Below are 17,639 nucleotides of genomic sequence, written 5' to 3'. Positions count from 1 at the left end.
GCAGAAGTTAATTCTTCAGGTAGGGTGCATGCTGATTAAGGGTGATAGTACCAGAAAATGATCTGTTTGCTGGCTGTTGGCTTGAAGCTGGGAAGGGAAGTCTGTCTGTTTTCCTTCCTTCTTGGGCAATTCAATGAAATTTGTAAATACCAACAATTTGCACTTTATAGATGCTTCTCCCCTGCCCAGCCTTTCCCAGGATTTGCAAAGCAGTAATCAATCCTCATTTATGCTGTTGCAATGATATTATACTCATCTTAAGATAGTAGTAGTAATTAAAGCATGAAGTAGTTCAGGATGTGCCCAAGGTCATGCAATAAACATCTGTAGCACCAGAGAGTATTCTCCTCTGTGACTGCGCAGCAGCACTTCCCCGTTGCAGCTTTTCTGTGGTACATGATACTCAATTACATGATATTCAATTTATAGGTCCCATCATTCTGGTCTGCAGCTTGTAAGCACATAATTTTTTACTGTGCGATATAACTGTGGGATTCCTGGAAACAAGGAAGCTTTTGGTAAATTAAGTTGTAGTATCTATGTTCTTTGTTTTGCTGACTTCTTGTACTTTCGGTTGTTGCTGTTACCATCCCTTGTAATTTTAGGCGAATCATCCCTGGTGAAACTAGGTACATGAAAGGTCTTCTGCTTTCAGATCTCCTTTCTGTAAAGTAAGAAGTGGTATAGTTGTTTCTGTGACGCTCTGATCCTAACAGAAACCATCAATGTAGGCTGTGTTTCAGTGGAATCTGCTTTTCCATGGATGAAAAATGATTTCATTGAAACTTCATATGAAAACAGGCATTCTGAAGGCCCAAGCTCTTTGGTGAGACATGATCTGATGCATATGAAGGGATGTAAGCTATGATGGCAGGAGAGGTTCTAGTCACTGGAAAGGCTAGTTTGGTATAACTTTGCACATTACCAAAAGCAGAGAAGGAAGGTATTTTGTTAATCACATGTTGCAATTCATAAGTCTTTAATTCATTTAATAAAATATAAGAGCCTGTTCCCTTTAATAGCTGCCACTAACTGAGAGCTTTCACTTTGTTTCAGATTGTGGAAACCTGAACCAAAATAGCCTGTGACTTGACAACGTGACAACGACACCAAAAGGTGGGGTTTCTGGTTTTGTTGGTCTCGTATCAGTCATTCCAGAGCACTGGCAATGCTGCACATCTCGACTTTACTAGGATGGATTGCGTAATGAATCTCTGTGGCTTGTTCAAACAAAACCAAGTAGTTTGACAGGACTCCTCCTATGTATGCATGTACGTGTGTTAAGTATTTGGATGGTGTTTTAAACAAAGACAATGCGTAAATTTCCTGGACTATACAGTGAAGGTGTTTATGGTACAGAGGTGGAAACTTAAGTGAAAATAAAAACACATTGGGATTTTTGCTAACTTTTTTGTGCAGGTGTCTTTTCTGTAGGAAATATCCTATTGACAGTACAAGTTGAGCTATCCAAAAACCAGTGCTGCTGAGTACAAGCACTGCAAGCTGAATCTATGACATGGCATTTTTCTCCTCTCACACTTCAAATTTAGGATTCATGGTTGCCTAGAATGTTCTCTGTGACATGCGCTGATTACTTGTCTGTCAGTCACCACATGCTCACCTTGTTTGAGGGTTCGTTGCTCTGCTTTGTTGAAATGTTTTATTGAGGTTGTTTACAGAATACACAAATTTGCAATGCAGCACAGATGCAAAGAAATGCTGATCCCTGGATTTCCCACTGCACCCTGGCATTATCTGTTCAGAGGAGGGTTTGTGTAATGGGCGCAGGCAGCTTTTGGTTATTTGCACAGCTCAAGTGAAAAACAACACAAAGAGAGCCGGTAAATACCATTTTCACTTTATCCAGTGGTTGTTGCAAGGACAATTATTTGGTCATTTCTCTTCAGCCAAGAAAAGCGCTGATCTCAGCTACTTGAAGTTTTCAAGCACCAGGTTTATCTGGTGACACTGCACAGCCATGACGAAGTCATAGGTTTGGTTTTGATTTTTTCTTTCCTGGACCTTGTTCTTGTCCTTCTTCTTTCTAGGGTGAGGAATGGAGTAAAAACTGGGACATGTGTTGTCTGCATCTGTGTGCTGGGGGCAGCTTTTTCTAGCTGCCACATTGCTGCTCTTACTGGAGACCCTCTTTTCTCTCTTGGAGGTCATAGTTCTTTTCTCCTATGTCTGAAGGCGTGAGTCTTTCTAAAGTACATGTCCACAGCAGGAGAGTGAGCGGCAGTATTTCAGTGCAGAGCAGCAGTATCTCTGCTGGGTGTTTCAAAGTGCAGTGTTTGTTGCCAGCTCTGAAATGCTGTGTTATAACTGTGACTGGCTGCAGTGCAGACGTACTGTTTGTATTTTCAAGATGCTAAAAAGAATTGCCGTAGTCTTGTAAGCCTTGTCTCATGTGCGTTTGTGGAAGGCAGGGAGAGAAACTCAGGTGAGGTGTGAAAATTTATCAGCAAGCCTCCGTTTGTCAACATACTTGAAATGAAACTGCCAGGGTCCTGCTCATGGTATTGATCCTTGTCCAGCGAGAAAAGGTCTAGCTTTGATTTCAGTGAGTGCAAGACGCTTCTTTTAGCTGCTCCTTGTCAGCCTCTGCCTGTCATTGAACATGATTCATTAGGCAAAAAGGTAAATGGTCATGAAGAGCCGGGTCTTTCAAAGCTGTAATGAGGCCAAGCCCGATAACTCTAATGGAAGAGAGTGATTTGAGGGTCTGAGCTTAAAGTGTAGACGAAACTGTTTGGTGGGTGCTCTTTGCAAAGACCAGCGGTGAAGTTGAGGAGAGTTCATTCTGCATTTTAATTCACTGGTGCTAGTCTGAGCTTCGAAAGTCTTGATAGCAGGTATTGAATGCGCTGTCTGCTCTTACCAAAAGCTCATCACAAACAGCTACGTGTGTAACCAGGAAAGTCAGTGCGGGCTGGGGAGCTGTCGGCTGGAAGGGATAGGTAAACTCCTGCCTGCTCTTAGGAGTGAGTAGTAATCCAATTGTCCCTGTGCCCAGAATATGGGTACTTTCAGCTGTGTTTGAGCTGCTCACAATTTACCATGTGGAGAAGGTGTGTTCTTGCATAAATGAAGAGCAAAAAAGCTTCTTGTAATTAAATAATCAGTTGCCTAAATCCCATTTTAGTAAGCTGATCAAACAGTGAGTGCAGGCTGCAGGAGCAGCCCCAGACCAAGGCTGAATAAACACTTTAAACTTCAAATTTTGATAGTTCTTATATTTGATACTATTCTCTTTCCCTCTTCTCCTGCGTGAATCTAAAGCATGTTCAGATCATGTTACTTTTTCACAGCACACTAAATGTTCAGGTCTCCCTTTTGTCTTGATAGCCTTCCTTATAACCCTCTTTTAACCTTGTACACAACCCATGTAATGGCACAGAAAAAAATCTTCACCCATTTCTTGGTCTGACTTTGTTGCATCACTTTCTGGACTGCCCCAAAGCACCTTCCCTCTCCTTCTTGCTCATCACATAGCAGTTGTGTATCTTGCACAAAGGAATGAAAGCAAGACCATTTGTTTCAGACCTGCCTCTGCAAGTTCAGGCACATATTGAACCTACATATTACCTAATTTTTCACACTTGCAGGCAATAAAACAGAAATACTGAAAACAAAGCATGAAATGTAAGTGCAACAGTTGTGTTTTACCGAGAATCTGGGGGGAAAAAAAAAAGCTACAAGAACATGTTTTTAAATCTTATCAGAATATTTCACAGGAAGAATATGAGTGTATGTAGGAAATAGTTCTCAGACCTGCACTCATTCGTGGTGAATTTCCATGTGGCATGAACAAAGAAATGGAGAGAATTTTTTCAAAAGCCCGAAGACCTGCATTGCCTAGCTTAACATTAGGGCTTTGCGTGTAGCTACTGCTTGCAAGAAGTGTACTCACCCTGCTCTCCTCCTGCGGAGAGCAGAGTCCGTAGATTAGCACCTCAGGAGGGCTCTGAAGGTCATTTGTGGTTGAGCCATTTTCTGGAGAACCTCTCTCTTTCCATTGAATCTAGGAAAAGCTTTTGGTTTTTGAACACCTCTGTTCTCTGTCGAATGTGAGGTATGAAGAAACTGAGTGAGCTGGTGTTCTTACAAGCCCTATAAACAGACAGATCTAGCTGAGCATTTACCTCTATAACGTTAAAAGGGTGATAAGAGAACTGTGATCACCACTTATACCATGGAGTCTTTTGTGCTTCTGTCTTTAAAACTGCTGCTCTTTTGGGCCGTTTATCTTGTAAAAGTGGTCTGCTATAGCACAGCAAATAAATGATTGTAATAAGGCACCTGGAGAAATCTAAGTGTCATCGCACCAGCGTGTACTGGTTCTCTAGTTCCCAGTGTAAGGCTATGCACCTCACATTGTTTTCTGGAGCTGCTCACATATACTCATCATTACCAGTCTCTCCTACTCTGCTGCTAGGAACAGAAAGTGTGAAGGGATTCAGCAATGCAAAGAGCTCCCACAGCAGAGGTTACTGAGGAGGGCGATGCCACATGTGTGGTACAGGGGAGTGAGAACAGTCCACACGGCCAAACAATAAGGATGTTATCCTTAGGCCTACTCCTTTCTCTGTTACAGATTTCCTGTGTGATAATCTTCTCTTCATGCTAAAATAAAAAAGGAAAAGACATAAGCCAGACCCTCTTCCCTGTTGAAGGCATTGACATCACATCCAGCATCCTTTGGTTTGATGCTAAGGGCTGTTAAATACCTTAGAGAGAGAGTCATGTGAGGCAGAAGCTGTTTAGCCTGAGCCTTGGCTGTTCATGTTGAAGTCACAAGGAACTTGAACTTACAAAGAAAAAAAAAAATCCAGTTGACTGGAAGTGCTCCTTGTATTGTTGTTCCAAGTGCTCCTCTCCTAAGAAGGAGCCCTCCAGCGCGTGGGGCAGAGAGGCAGAGTTTCTCCATCTAGAGATCTCTTGTGTTTGCCCCCAGCAGTGCTTTGCTGGGATGTGCAATGCACTGTCTAGCACTCTCAGTGGGCAATCCTGTTAGCCTTGGGTGGCAGGAGGGCTGTGGTCTGGCCAGTATGCTGAAGAGTTAGAAAACATGTCCTAGGCTGCATCCAGCACTTTAGGATGGAGCCCATCAAACTGTGACATTAACCAGCTCTGTCTTGTGGACTAAGAGTGCATCTTGCAAACCTTTGCCATGCTCCCTGTGTTTGTACGTGGAAAAGCAGGAAGGGTGCCTGCGTGACGCCTCCCTCCCCAGAAGCCTGTGGGTCGGATGGGGACCAGGGAAGCCTGCCTGCCCTAGGACCCGTGCCAGGGAGGAAACAAAGTGTGAGGCGTTGAATGAGGGTTGTGGCTGTAGTATCTTTTCTCCAGTAGTGCAGGCAAACCAGCTGGCACCCATATGACTCTGAACCAGCTAGTATTAATACTGAACTTGCAGTATTAAGTCTAATGGACTGGATTTCTAATTGTCGTGGCTCTACTGAAGTCAGCACAAGTATGTCAATATTGCACAGCAGCAGAACTGGCTTGTTGTTTTTGTTCTCTTTCAGGTGCATCTGGGCATTTGGACTACATGTCCAAACCCCACTCACTCAAATAATTCAAAGCCTGAGATTATGAATATACAAAAATAGGTGCTCTTTTTAAGGGCCACTTTGTTTTTCATTGTTTGAGATTACATATAATGTATAAAGATGCAGAGTTAAAAAAGCAGCAGTTTTCTGAGTGGTAGCAAATGCTTGCGTTAATGTTCTACCGAACACCAGATGTGAAACCCAGAGGCAGGGCCAGAAAAATATTTATTGAGGGAGTATCTGAGGAAGTTGTTCTTATTGACGCCAGTAGCTCCTGAGTGCTAGTTAGTTAACCAAGTAAGTGTTTGTGGGTTGTTTTTTAATGACTAATTCCATTGCCAGCGATGTCTTCAGGAAAAAACAGCAAATGGAAGGAACAGGTGGTACACAACTTTTTTTAAAAGGAAACAACATATTGTAGAACTGCAAGCATCTGCTTCTACTTAATGCTCAATCTTCAAACACTCTCTAATGCAGTTCATTTATGTGGAATAAATTGCTAGACCAGCCAGTAGGCCCTTACAATACTTTTTTTTTTTTTCTTTCCAATTCTTGTTTTAGTAATTCAGTGGGGTAAAAACATATCCCTTGTTACCTCCTGCATGCCATACCAGGAGGCTGGGAGGCAGTAGGATAATGACAATTTTGATTAGATCCTTCTCCATAGCAATGAGTGGGAGTTTTGCTCTTGACTTCAGTGGGAGTAGGAGCCAGGCCCTTTCTTTGTAATACAGCAGTGACGTCTTTTGAGACAGTATTAAAGAAGAGACATTATGACCTTTAATTCTGACCTGAAAAGTTTAAATTAAGCAAGACAAGTCTCTTTGGAGAGGGAAAACATCTTTTATGAGATTATCTGATATAGCAGGAAAAACAGGGAAGTTTGCAGGTGAGTGGTGAAAACCTGGATAAAAGTTTCTATTCCCAAAAGCTTTTCTTAGTTTGTGTTCTTTCTCCACCCCCGATGTAGGAGACGTTATCTCTGTCTACAAGGTTTGCTTCACTTACAGCCTTTGAGCATAGTGGCTGTTAATGCCTTTGTGACTTGAGTATCTTTTGTTATTGGTGAGGAGAAAGCATTTCAGTGCGTAGCACTCAGAAATAGAAGCTTTTCTGTTAGTTACAGTCCCGACTCATATCCTGTTCATAGATTTTTATCTCCATTCCTTATGTCTTTGCACGTTTCTGGAACCATTACCACTCAACAGGTGATGTGTCAAGAGTCTTTCCTTTCTCCCATAAAGTCTCTTGTAGGTTTTTTTCTACTGGTACCAGTAACAACAGAACCAGGGTTAAAGCTGTTTGATCTGATAGGGCAGTATGGAGGGTCTCACTGCAGCTCTGCCTAAAGGGAATGTCAAATTTTCCATGTGGCCAGGTCTGTAAGAGAAAAGGGATGACATCCTGAGAGAAAAGGATGACAATCATAGGAAGAATCAGTTATTTTTCTTCTAGCTCTTAACTGCTGCAGGCATAAACATGCCTCATTATCTAAAGGCATTACAGTATCTCTTTTACTGTTGCTTCTCACCTTGGAACCATACAGGATTAATGGGAGCCTTTCACTAAGTTCTTGATTTTCAGACTTTGAAAGGTGGATTGTAGAATTCAGTTCGTTTGTCTGAGCTTCAATTCATTTGTCTGAGCAATGTGTAAAGGCAGGAGTTACCTCACTTTAAAACTTTCATACGAAACCCCACTGTTTTTGCTTGGAACTGATTTGCCTTTTTACTATTATAATCATCTGGTTATTTTACTGTATGAACTAAACACATAACACTTTTTAGGATACAGAAATCATACGTCTTCTGTTACCTCTCCTCTGGATATTTGTGTGTAGCTGAAATAACTTTGTCAAGCCATTGGGTTTATAATTCCTAGTCTGCTTAGGACTGGTGTCTCAAATCCTGATGAAATCAAGTCAGCCCTATGCTTCTAGGGAACGCAGTCTGATTCAGTATGGGGAATGTTAGCCTAGGAGTTGAGAGAGTTGTGCATGAATGGGACCTCATAATGTTTTGATCCTGACCAAAAAAAGAGGGAAAATACTTGTTTAGAGGTCCATGTTGCTGTCGACCTTATTTAACCAGTGTTGTACAGGGGGCTGTTTACACTTTGCTGTTTTTCTCCATCAGATAGGTTTATAAACCAAATGCTGTACAACACGGTTCTCTGCATTGCTAGACATTTATATAAATGCCATTATCTCACACTTCGATGCTGCAGTGGTGGTTGCTTTGAGCTGAGGCTTCCAAAGGCCCCTCTTCTGAACAAGAGTCGAGGAGAATTGTGTGGCTGAAAATGTGAAAACATCAATCCTCAGTTTTTAAGTGCAGTCCTAGGAGAGATTTGGCTGTGGCACAGAATTGTAGGCAAAAGAATTCAACTGATTCGTGTGCTCTTAGCTGAGCTGTCTCACTCAGACTGCTCTTTCCAACTATTTGAATCAAAAGCTCAGAGCTAGGGAAGGTACAATTCATAACAATGGTGCTGCATTTGAAATCCAGAACTTCATAAACTTTTGTCCTTCCCCCTGCCCTTGAGGTACCTGCTGGACTAAATAATGATCTTCCTATAGAAAAGGTTCTGAGAATATATGCAGTGGGGATAGGAGCCAGGTGGGCAGGGTAAGGCTCTGTGTGGTTGAATGTTTGCATTGGGGAAAGGCTTTTGGACCTGAGACTGGTTTCAAAAGACACCGGTCAGGGAATAGTGCCTGCCCAAAAATCCTGGTTATGGAGGTGGGATCAGAGGTGAATGGAAAGGTGCAGGGGTTGACTATTTCCAAAAACAATCCTGCACTGAGTCACAAATGAGTTTGAACTCATACAAGACTGTGGGTAGAGGGAATCCCATGTTCCCCAGCATTGTACAACCCTGCGTCTTTCCCCCCCTGTGACTGGGGGGCCAAGTTTAGGAGCCAGAAAAATTCCATGTTACTTTTTTGTGAAGGTGTTTAGTTCCAGAGCTGAGGCAGACAGAGGGTGAAGGAGGAGCCTCCTTAGAGATCCATTCCTGAAGTGCAGAGAGCATTAGTATCTCCAGTTTGTATGCAAGGAAATGATGCACGTCTCAAGACGTTAATATTATCTGCAGACAGTAGGCAAGTCTGCGGCCCAGTCGGAATCAGGCTCCAATCTCCTGAGCCCCATGCAGTGCTTTGTTGTCTCTTCCATCAAAGTGCCTTTTTCCACTGTACATCTCAATTAACAGCTTATCCTGATCTAACAACTAAGAAATAGCTCCATAGTGCAAACAGTAACAGTATGGATAGATAAGTATATAAACTTATATTTTGTTTCTAATTAGAACAGGGGTGCATGCATCTGAGGCACGTTATAATGTGCTCGGAAGGAGAAAATATGGACCCCAACCCATCAAGTAGGAAACTATTGCTTTGGATGAAAAGCTGTTGCTTTTCTCAAGCAAATACAAAGGCAAGTTTCATATGTAAGCTGTGGGATCTGACCTAGAAAGCCTGGACTTTTAAATACAATTCTGACTGATTCTGCCAGTATTTTTGTATTAACAATTACACATTTTCATAATAAGCAAGAGCTGAAACTGAAGATTGCTGTGCTTAAGCTCTTCATGTCAGAATGCAATTGTGCATGTTGTGTTTGTGCTGGAAAGCTTGAAGCATCAGGGCCAGATGCTTATTTATCTCTGAAATTGCTGTAGCTCCATTGATTTCAACAGACTTGCACCCACATGCATTTATAACAGCCAGCAAACAGGCTCTTGAATCTCAGAAATGCACCATGAAGATACTGAGCAACATCTGTAACTTAGCAACAGGAAAGCTGTTCTCATTACTGCCGGTTTCAGAGGTTGGCGGTAATAGTGAGCATATGGTGGAGGGTTTGCTTTCTTTTTGGTCAGGCTAGTCAAATTGTCTGGGAGTGTAATGCCTACCAAATTTAAAATAATAGCCAGTTATGGTAGTGGTGTGAGGACCCAGCTTTGAGGAACCTTCGCTTTGGTTCAGTGCAAAGGGTTGGGAAGACATCACACAGCAGCACGTCTCCGTGATTTCTTCTTGCTTCCATGGGATTAATCCTTCCCCCTGTGTGAAGTTTGGCCTTCCTGAAGCCATGAGAAAGTTTGCCAGCAGCATCTGGCATCTCTGTTTTCTTCTTGCAGGCCCTCTGGAGCACTGTTGTAGGCTGTGTGGGCAGCAGAAGCCCCAGGCTACCATCCCATGGTAGGCCCTTTGGTTCTGCTGTGTTGTCTGGGGATGAAGAGGAAGTGCCTTTTGTGCACGGCAGAGAAGGAGGGGTACCCAGGCTTGGAAAACAGTCGTGGGCCATGAACAGCGATTATGTATTCCTTGGGATCAGCATCTCTGCTGGTGTTAATCAGCACTGAGGCCTGAGATCAGTGCAGCACCTGCTGCTTCGGCTGCTTTTTGCCTGCTGTCAGGTGTCTCAGAGTCTTATGCAAATAAACTGTTTAAGAAAATGAATTACTTGGATCAAGCCATTCTGGACAGAATAGCACCAGATCCTGTACAAGCCAGACAGATGCCTGAAAGATGTCCTATATTTACACAAAATGTAGCAATTAGGTTTTCCCCTGGTATCTTTTGTGTTTTTCACATTGTTTGCCTATTATTTCTGCAAGGGCAGAGGGGGAGGTGGTGTGAGTGTAGTAACTACTGCCTGTAATTATGCAGCCAAACGAAACAGAAGAAAAGCCTTCTGGGTGTTTTCTACATCTTGGGATTTATTAGGTGCCTCATGTGCTGACAGAACAAGATGTAAAATTGCTTTCAGTGTTCATCTGTCACCGTGTGAGATGGAAAGAGCAAGTCTTACAAAAGTAGTGTAGCGCAGGAACTTGGCTTGTTTGTTTCTGCCCATCGTGGCCAATTCCCTTCCTTTTTTAAGTGTTTTTCAGGTCTCACCATGAATAGACAAAAGTGATTCTGTTTTTACAAGTGCAGTACAGGGGAGAGCACCTTTCATTTAAAGGATATTTCAAAACAAAATCTAGAGCTGAGTTTGAAGTGTTTGGTCTGTTTCTACTGCACTGCTAATCATTAACAAACAATAAAATAATTTGCAGTTTGGAGAAATCCTGAGGCCTATTTGTCCCTGCAGGGAAATATTACTTCTTTCACTGTGTTCTTTGGGATAACTGCAATCATTTGAAGGAAAAAAGGTGAAGGAAAAGATAGTGTGTTCTGCTGCACCTCAACTGAAGCAGCTCTGCATTTTCTTGGCTACTGTAATGAAGCAAAAACCTCCACTCAGGAAGATGATAAAAACGAATGTGCAAACAGAAGCTGCTTACCAGTTGTCCTACCCAGCTCCCTGCTTGGACCTGATGGATGAGCTCGCACTACTTAAGTCCTTGTATCACTCCTGGCTGGAAAGGCCAGAGAGCAATCAAAAAGAAATGGAGGAGTCCCACAGACCATGCTCCCGTTGGTGGGGAGGGCACCACTGTTGGAACCCCCGGGGTCAAACTCTCTTCTGTATCACGTGGTTGCAATGAAAGCAGCAGGTTTAAAGCTGGGTGGGCCCTGCAGCCTGTTCACTGAGGCAAGAAGATTCAAATTCAGCTGAGCAGTACATGGAGGGGCTGCCTGGTTGGAGACCCATGGGTTTCAGGGGGATGTGCCATTTAGACCCCACAGGTTGCCTGGACAAGCTGCATGCTAGATAAGTTTATTTGGGGGAGGGGCAAACTCTAATATTTTTTTTTTTAGATGGAAGTCAGGAGCAAGATGTCTGTTTCCTTCATGCTGACTTCACCCACCCTTCCTCAGTGAGTCCTTACGGCTGTGAAAAGAGTGAAAGCCCTGACTGGCACAGGGGGGTTGCTGTTGTGTGTGGAAGCGTCTCCTGTATTCCCAGTTGAAAAGATGAACTTTGAAGATGCAAGCACTCCATTTTGGGAGCGGTATTTGTTTAATGGATCACAGACACTGGCCACTGACATAGTTGGTGCAGTCTTTTTTAAACTGTAATCTCTTTGGGTGTGTTCAAATGTGAACGTCATGCTCTCTGCTGCTTTAGCTGAAGCACGTCAGGCAGTCGTGTCAGCTCCTTATTGTGACTGGCCTTGTTGTAGGCTTTTGGAGTGCTTCTTTCCTGCTGTGCAACCTGAATGAGTATCTGCCCATAAGTAACAGGTTAAGGGCTGCCTTAAGAAGGCTCCTGTTCTATACGGTGTTTCTAGAAGCTACTTTCTCCAGCCTGTATCTGGTGATGCTGACGTTACAAAGACGTGGGATCTTAGAGCTCTTTGAGTGTGAACGGGTTTTGTATTTTGCTGTATTTCAGCTTAGTTATGGAGAGAAGAGAGGCATGGGAGATGCTAGGGGTAGTAACTTGCCTGTATGGTACATGTTTTGCAGGTAAGGAATGAAGCTGAGGCTGAATGTTACCCAGCTTTCATGAAGGTTACAGAGTATATTTGCAGAAGAAGCAATCTGTATCTCATTTTTAATCTTTAGAATTAGTGTCAGTGCAGAAGAGAATAGGCAAGCCTCAGACAACTTTATTGTGGTTATGAATCATGTGCCTGGCCGCAGCAACTGTGATTCGTGGATTCAGGGCATTTTTAAAGTGCGTGACTTTGTGGATAAAACTTGTTCTTGCAAGGGAAAAAGAAAAAAAAAAAGGCAGTGGGACATTTAGACAAAGTAGAGTGACTGAGAGCTGGTCCAGAAGTTTTCAAAAAGTAGTGGGGTATTTTTCTGTTTTAAACGTCAGTTTAGAGTCTTTGAGCAGGAAAACACAAGCTTAGCCGTACAGGTCTGGAAATATCACTGGCCTGTCTGCAGATCCTGTGTTTCCCCCTTGCACAGAGCCCTGCAGAGCCTTAGGAGCTGGAGCAGAGGGTGGCATTTTGCAGAACCTTCTACCAGAGGGGGCAACGTGACTCAGCCCTGCAGCCAGGTCAGTGTAGCTGGACCCTTGCTGTGAGTCTAAGGGGGTGGTCAGTACGTCCTTCTCTGTAATGGTGCAGAGCAGATACTGCTCTGCCTGTTAGGCTGTGTCTGCCTCAATCAGAAAGCAGTATTAGCTTCCTAATTAGCTTTGTACAGCAGTTGGAAGTTGGGATTGTGGTATAGGTTCAGCAGTGGCACGTGTGGAATCAGAGGATGTGGGGAAATGGGGTGAAAGTCTGAGTTTTGCATTTGCAGGTGCAGACATAATGAAGAGATTCTCAGGAAATGTTAGCCCACAGTGTGTTTTTCATATCAACTTTCACAAGAACACCAGATCTCAGGAGGCTGTCATCTTAGGAGTCTGAAAATAGACCACTTTGAGCAGGGGATAAGCAAAGGTGATGCTGCTGTACTAATAATGAAAGGGCTTTGGACCTCGTCTGGTCAGATTGCTCCTGGCCTGTTCTCCAGGCAGACTGAACAAAATATTTTAACTGTGAAATAAATCCATGTTCCTGAGAAGCAGCCTGTAAAATGTCAGTGCTTGCATTTCTAGAAAGGCTACTTTCTTCAGGTCCAATTGATTTCTTCTGCAAATGTTACCTAGTTTTGTAGGGTTACATGAACTCTGTGTGTCTCAATATATGTGCTGGTAGGCTCTTTGCATGGGAGCTGTCACATTTAACCACTTTGATTTAAAACTGTCTTTGATTCTCCTGTTTAAATCTTGCCCTCCTCTGGAGATATTTTCTGATCTCCACTTGATTAAGAAGTATGCTGCAGACCCTCTTCTCCACCGGGGACCAGTGGACGGGTGTATTGGTGAGTTGCCGGGAGATGGGTGCTACGCTTGCCCCCGTGCACATCCCCTGTTGCAGAGACCAGTCTGCATGTTTTATGGGGTACTGTGTCTCTCCACAGAGCCCCTGTGATTGTGTGTCTCGTCTCGGTCTCGCTTAGTGCAGTTGTGCTGTGTTGTGCTAGGACATACTTTTAAACTGCAGGGCTTTTGAGTGTTGATTGCAAATTGAACAGGAAAGATTGCTTGTATTATCAGCAGGAAAACAGTAGAAGGCATGACCTTTCTTCTGCTCCTCAGAAGAGGAGATTTTTTTTGTAGCATTCTGCTTTGAAACAAATTGGTAAATAGCAGGGATGTTCTTATCTATAACAGGTTAGCTGCTGAGGTGTCCCTAGGCTTCCTAGGTGCTGAAGGAGATGGGATGGAAAAGACATTAAATAGAGATAAAAACTTAAAAAAAAAAAAAAAAAAAAAAAAAAAAAGTCATACAGCAATGAGGAAATAGCTTATTCAGGAAGGAATAACAAAATCTAGGAAAGTTATGCCAAATCAAGCAGTGCAGATGAAAATTTTGCCTGAGTGCAGAGAACAGGCTGTGACTATTTACCATCACGAGGTTAGATTGGGGATAGTGTAAGCTGCAGGGAGTGCAGCAGCTAGGAAATAAAAATGACCATGAGGTCAGTACTCAGAGCCAGGTAAATGAGCCATGCTGTAGGATAGGACAGGGGCAGTGCCAGAGCTCCTGGCACTGGTAGATGTGATTCCAGAGGTGACGTATGCTGGTGTTGTCCTTGACAAGGAGAACGAGGCTGACAGTGACTGGCAATTCCTCATGTATTTGTCTGAATTCATGGGGAATTTGCTGTGATAAAGTTAGCAAAGCGTGGCCTACAGGTAAAGAACCAGTGACAAACTTCAGGGCTCTGTCATGACCTACATTGTTAACAGTTTTCGTACTTTACAGTACCTTGTAGTGTCTCTATAGCCATGTATGATACAGGAGTGAAAACAACGTGCCCATTGGAGTGAGGGGGAGTCTAGCAAACATGAGCTTTGCAAGGGTCTGGGAAGAGCCTCCGACCTGCCTCCTCATGGGCAGGGTGCAAAATTGTTTTAAAGGCTCTTCAGTGGAGGGAAGCACTGCATTCAGCCTCACCTTTGTAAAAGCATGTCTTTGTGTATGTGGGAATGATGCTAGTTTCAAGTGTTAAATGCTGGTGGAGAATAAAGGGAGAGGCAGTGTCTTAAACATCTAGAACTTTAAATTATCTTTTAGTAAAAGTAACTTTCAGATCCCCTTTTCTGTTTGCTAGCTGCTGGATGATAGATTTCCATTATCAAACATGATTATTATCCTGAGCTTTCAATATCAATTTCATGGCAAGTATTGGGGAGAAACACAGTTCTACATATTATGGGATACTTATATGAAATGTTTTTCTTTTAAAATACAAATGGAAAAAGATACTTATTAGAGAAATATAGGTGCATGATTGTATTATAAAGGATCTAAAATAAGCATAACAGTGGCCTTAAAGCCTAACTTCTGAATTACTGTAATTTTTGACCATTACATAATTCTGGGAGTGAGTACTGGGAGGTGACAGTAATGCCACATCTGGCCTGTGCATTCGGGTAGGGAATTCGACAACTTATCTAGACTTCCTAGACCAGGTGGTTTATGTGTTACATATTTAAATTTTGCAGTTTCATATAACTTCTTCCCCAGACCAATCCTTTCTTATGATCTAAACTTTGGCCTTCATATCCGTGGCTACAGCCCAGCTAACCTGTAATTTAGCACCGTTGGTGGTCCTTCACGGTTCTGCTGGCAGTGCAAGAGCCAAACTCTGCTGCAGTGCCGGATTTGCATTGCAGCAATTGGAGTGTTTGGGGAAGAAGGTGCTAGTTAGTATGCATATGGGGGCAGTATGTGGTCCTTAAGAAGTACAGAAAAAAAGATGCTGGAGATGGGGGAGTTACCTAGTCCAAGCTGGTGAATGACTCTTTTAGGAATGATAATTTTGAGCCACATAATGGATATAATAAACCGTCCTAAAAAAATGGGTCAATGAGGTGATGGAAGCTCAGCAAGTGGTGGAAAAAAGTCCTAGCTTTTCTTGCTCTTTATTAACGTGGTAGCAGGATTGATCCAAAGTTTGCCATGTATGTAGAAGGACTCTCTTTGTGACCACGACTGGCTTTGGACACTGTGATACGGGGGAGAGAGCACGGTATACCTCTGTGCATGTCGGTCCCATGACCAGCAGAAAGGGAGAGTGGTGTTCAGGCAGGCTGTGCTCAAAACCCAGCTCTGCTATTGACTTCCCAGGTGACCTCAAGCGGTATAAAAATAGGGCTAATGACACACTTACCATGGTGCAGAACCGTGGAGCAAGCGTGCTGTTGTTACATGTGTATTAGCAGTGTTGCTGTTCGGATAACTGGTTTCATAAGCAAAAACAAATTGTCAGTGAATAGTTTAGGCTTCTCTCAAAGAAATGCTACAGTTTACTGCCTGCAGAGCACTGAGGAGTTATTTTACTAGTGAAAGCTGCTTGAAGTCATAGCCAGATGATAGAGCCAAATTGTGATTATGATTGCACATCACAAAAGATGTCTGTTTGGGAGGAGATTTAGCTATTTGTTCATTCATGGCTTAGACCCCATCATGCAACAGTAGCCACATTTGTGCAAACATTTGCTCATTCTGTGACAAAACCACTCATATTGGCAGGTTGGGAAATGTAGCATTTTTGTATTAAAAGGCAAAAGGTAAGCTTTGCCTGTAGCTGTAGACCTCGTTAAGTAATATGCTATTAAGCTCAATTAGAGTGGCACAGTGAAAATAGGTGTAATACTTCTGCAATGAAACAGCATGTAAAGACCTGAACAAATGAGACATTATTACTATGAATAATGCTCACTCATATGAGTAGAACCACTGAAGTCAGCCACCTCTGCCTTGTGGTGTATCTTTTACTGTTTTGTTGACTTTGTTTTGATGCTTTATGTTGGCTGAAACATTTTAATGTTTTTATTTTAAAACTCAGTAACTGAAACTTGCTAATGCAGTGGACAAAGCATCTTCTGGGATCCTTTCTGCTTTGCTGATTTAGACTGAAAAGGAACAGCCTCTCCGTTCCCTTTCTCCCCAACCATACAAGATTGCAAGCTAGGTTGTCCTGTGATAATACATTTTTTTAAGTGTGTGTAAAACCATCCTGTCTCTGCATGATCCATGTAATACATGGGAAAAAATTTCCCATCTAGTAACTGATGAGGACAACTTCCTGTAAGCCAGCTCTTCTTGTGGTCTCTGGTTTCCAGCCAGTTCTATTTTTACCCCCTTTTTCTTTTTTTTTTTTTTTTTAAATTAAAAAAAAAAAAGATGTTTCTGTTTGGCAATCTGTTACTATACTGGTTCTTACACCCAGCCAGGCTACAGTTTTAAAAGGCACCAACAAAAGCCATGGAGGTAGCGTGTATCCTGATCACATTTAATTAAAGCTTTTGAGCTACATCATAAAGTCAGCATTAGCTGATGGGAGCAGATGAGAGCGAATCCTTAGCTAAGCTGGTTATCGTTGCTGAGCTAAAGCCAGGTCCAAGTAATTCTGTATTACTGTAGTTAAAATTGTTTTGTTCCTGACACTGCAAACACTTATATTGATGTACCATGTTACTCATGGGAATAAGGTTCTATGAGCACGCAAGTAGTTGCAGTAGCAGGCCTGACACCCACCTGGCTCCAGTGAATAAAGCTGGGGAGACTTACACTGAGGGTGCGAGAGGAATCCAGCAATCTAAAGCCCAGTGTCAGTGAAGGAGGTCTGAATGTATAGGCAGAGTGAGGAAATGAAAGGAGATCCAAGTAGGAGTGCAGAAGGGTAGAGATGTGAGAGGGGAGTCATTTAGGACAGTCACTTTCCATTAAAGTAAATTGAAATCTTGGCTGCCGTTATAGAAATGTCATGCTGCAAGGCATGTGTGTATTTAAAACCAATCGCAGTCTGTTTGAACTTTTTCCCAAGACTTTAGGAGTCTGGGAGCCTTTCAAAAAACAGTTAACATCATGCAGGAGAGTGGGTTGGAGATACTTTATGATGCTAGAAATTGTGCTTGAAAGGCATTCTGATAGCCAGATTCCTAGAAATACAAAAGGAGGAAAGCAAGGTAATGCTGTGACAGTTACTGTTTCACAGATGATACTGTCAGCTTTGGAGCGTTGTGGTCTTACTTGGAGATGATTTGGTCCTTCTTCAGGCATGCTTTTTTTCCCCCCTTGACTTTGCAAATCACGTCTTTGGATGTGAAAAAAGCTGCATGTTCTGCAAGCAAAATGCCAGAAGAATGCAGCATACACACAGAGCAAAGG

The 17,639-nt window shown here is 42.8% G+C and overlaps 1 protein-coding gene across 23 annotated transcripts in view; it reads left to right on the top strand.

Annotated features, from left to right (window-relative positions):
* Positions 1–17,639, top strand: part of MAP2 (microtubule associated protein 2) — a 238,052-nt gene that overhangs the window by 45,348 nt on the left and 175,065 nt on the right. For all 23 annotated transcript variants that reach the window (XM_076342139.1, XM_076342136.1, XM_076342137.1 and 20 more), the window contains exon 2: positions 1,057–1,116. The gene's annotated coding sequence lies outside the window, so the exon portion shown is untranslated. The remainder of the gene's footprint in view (positions 1–1,056; positions 1,117–17,639) is intronic.

The sequence above is a fragment of the Aptenodytes patagonicus genome, chromosome 6 (genome assembly GCF_965638725.1).
Source record: "Aptenodytes patagonicus chromosome 6, bAptPat1.pri.cur, whole genome shotgun sequence".
In the NCBI taxonomy this organism is placed as follows: Eukaryota; Metazoa; Chordata; class Aves; order Sphenisciformes; family Spheniscidae; genus Aptenodytes; species Aptenodytes patagonicus.
Note: the sequence above shows the minus strand (reverse complement) of the source record. Positions and strands in the feature narration are given on the sequence as shown.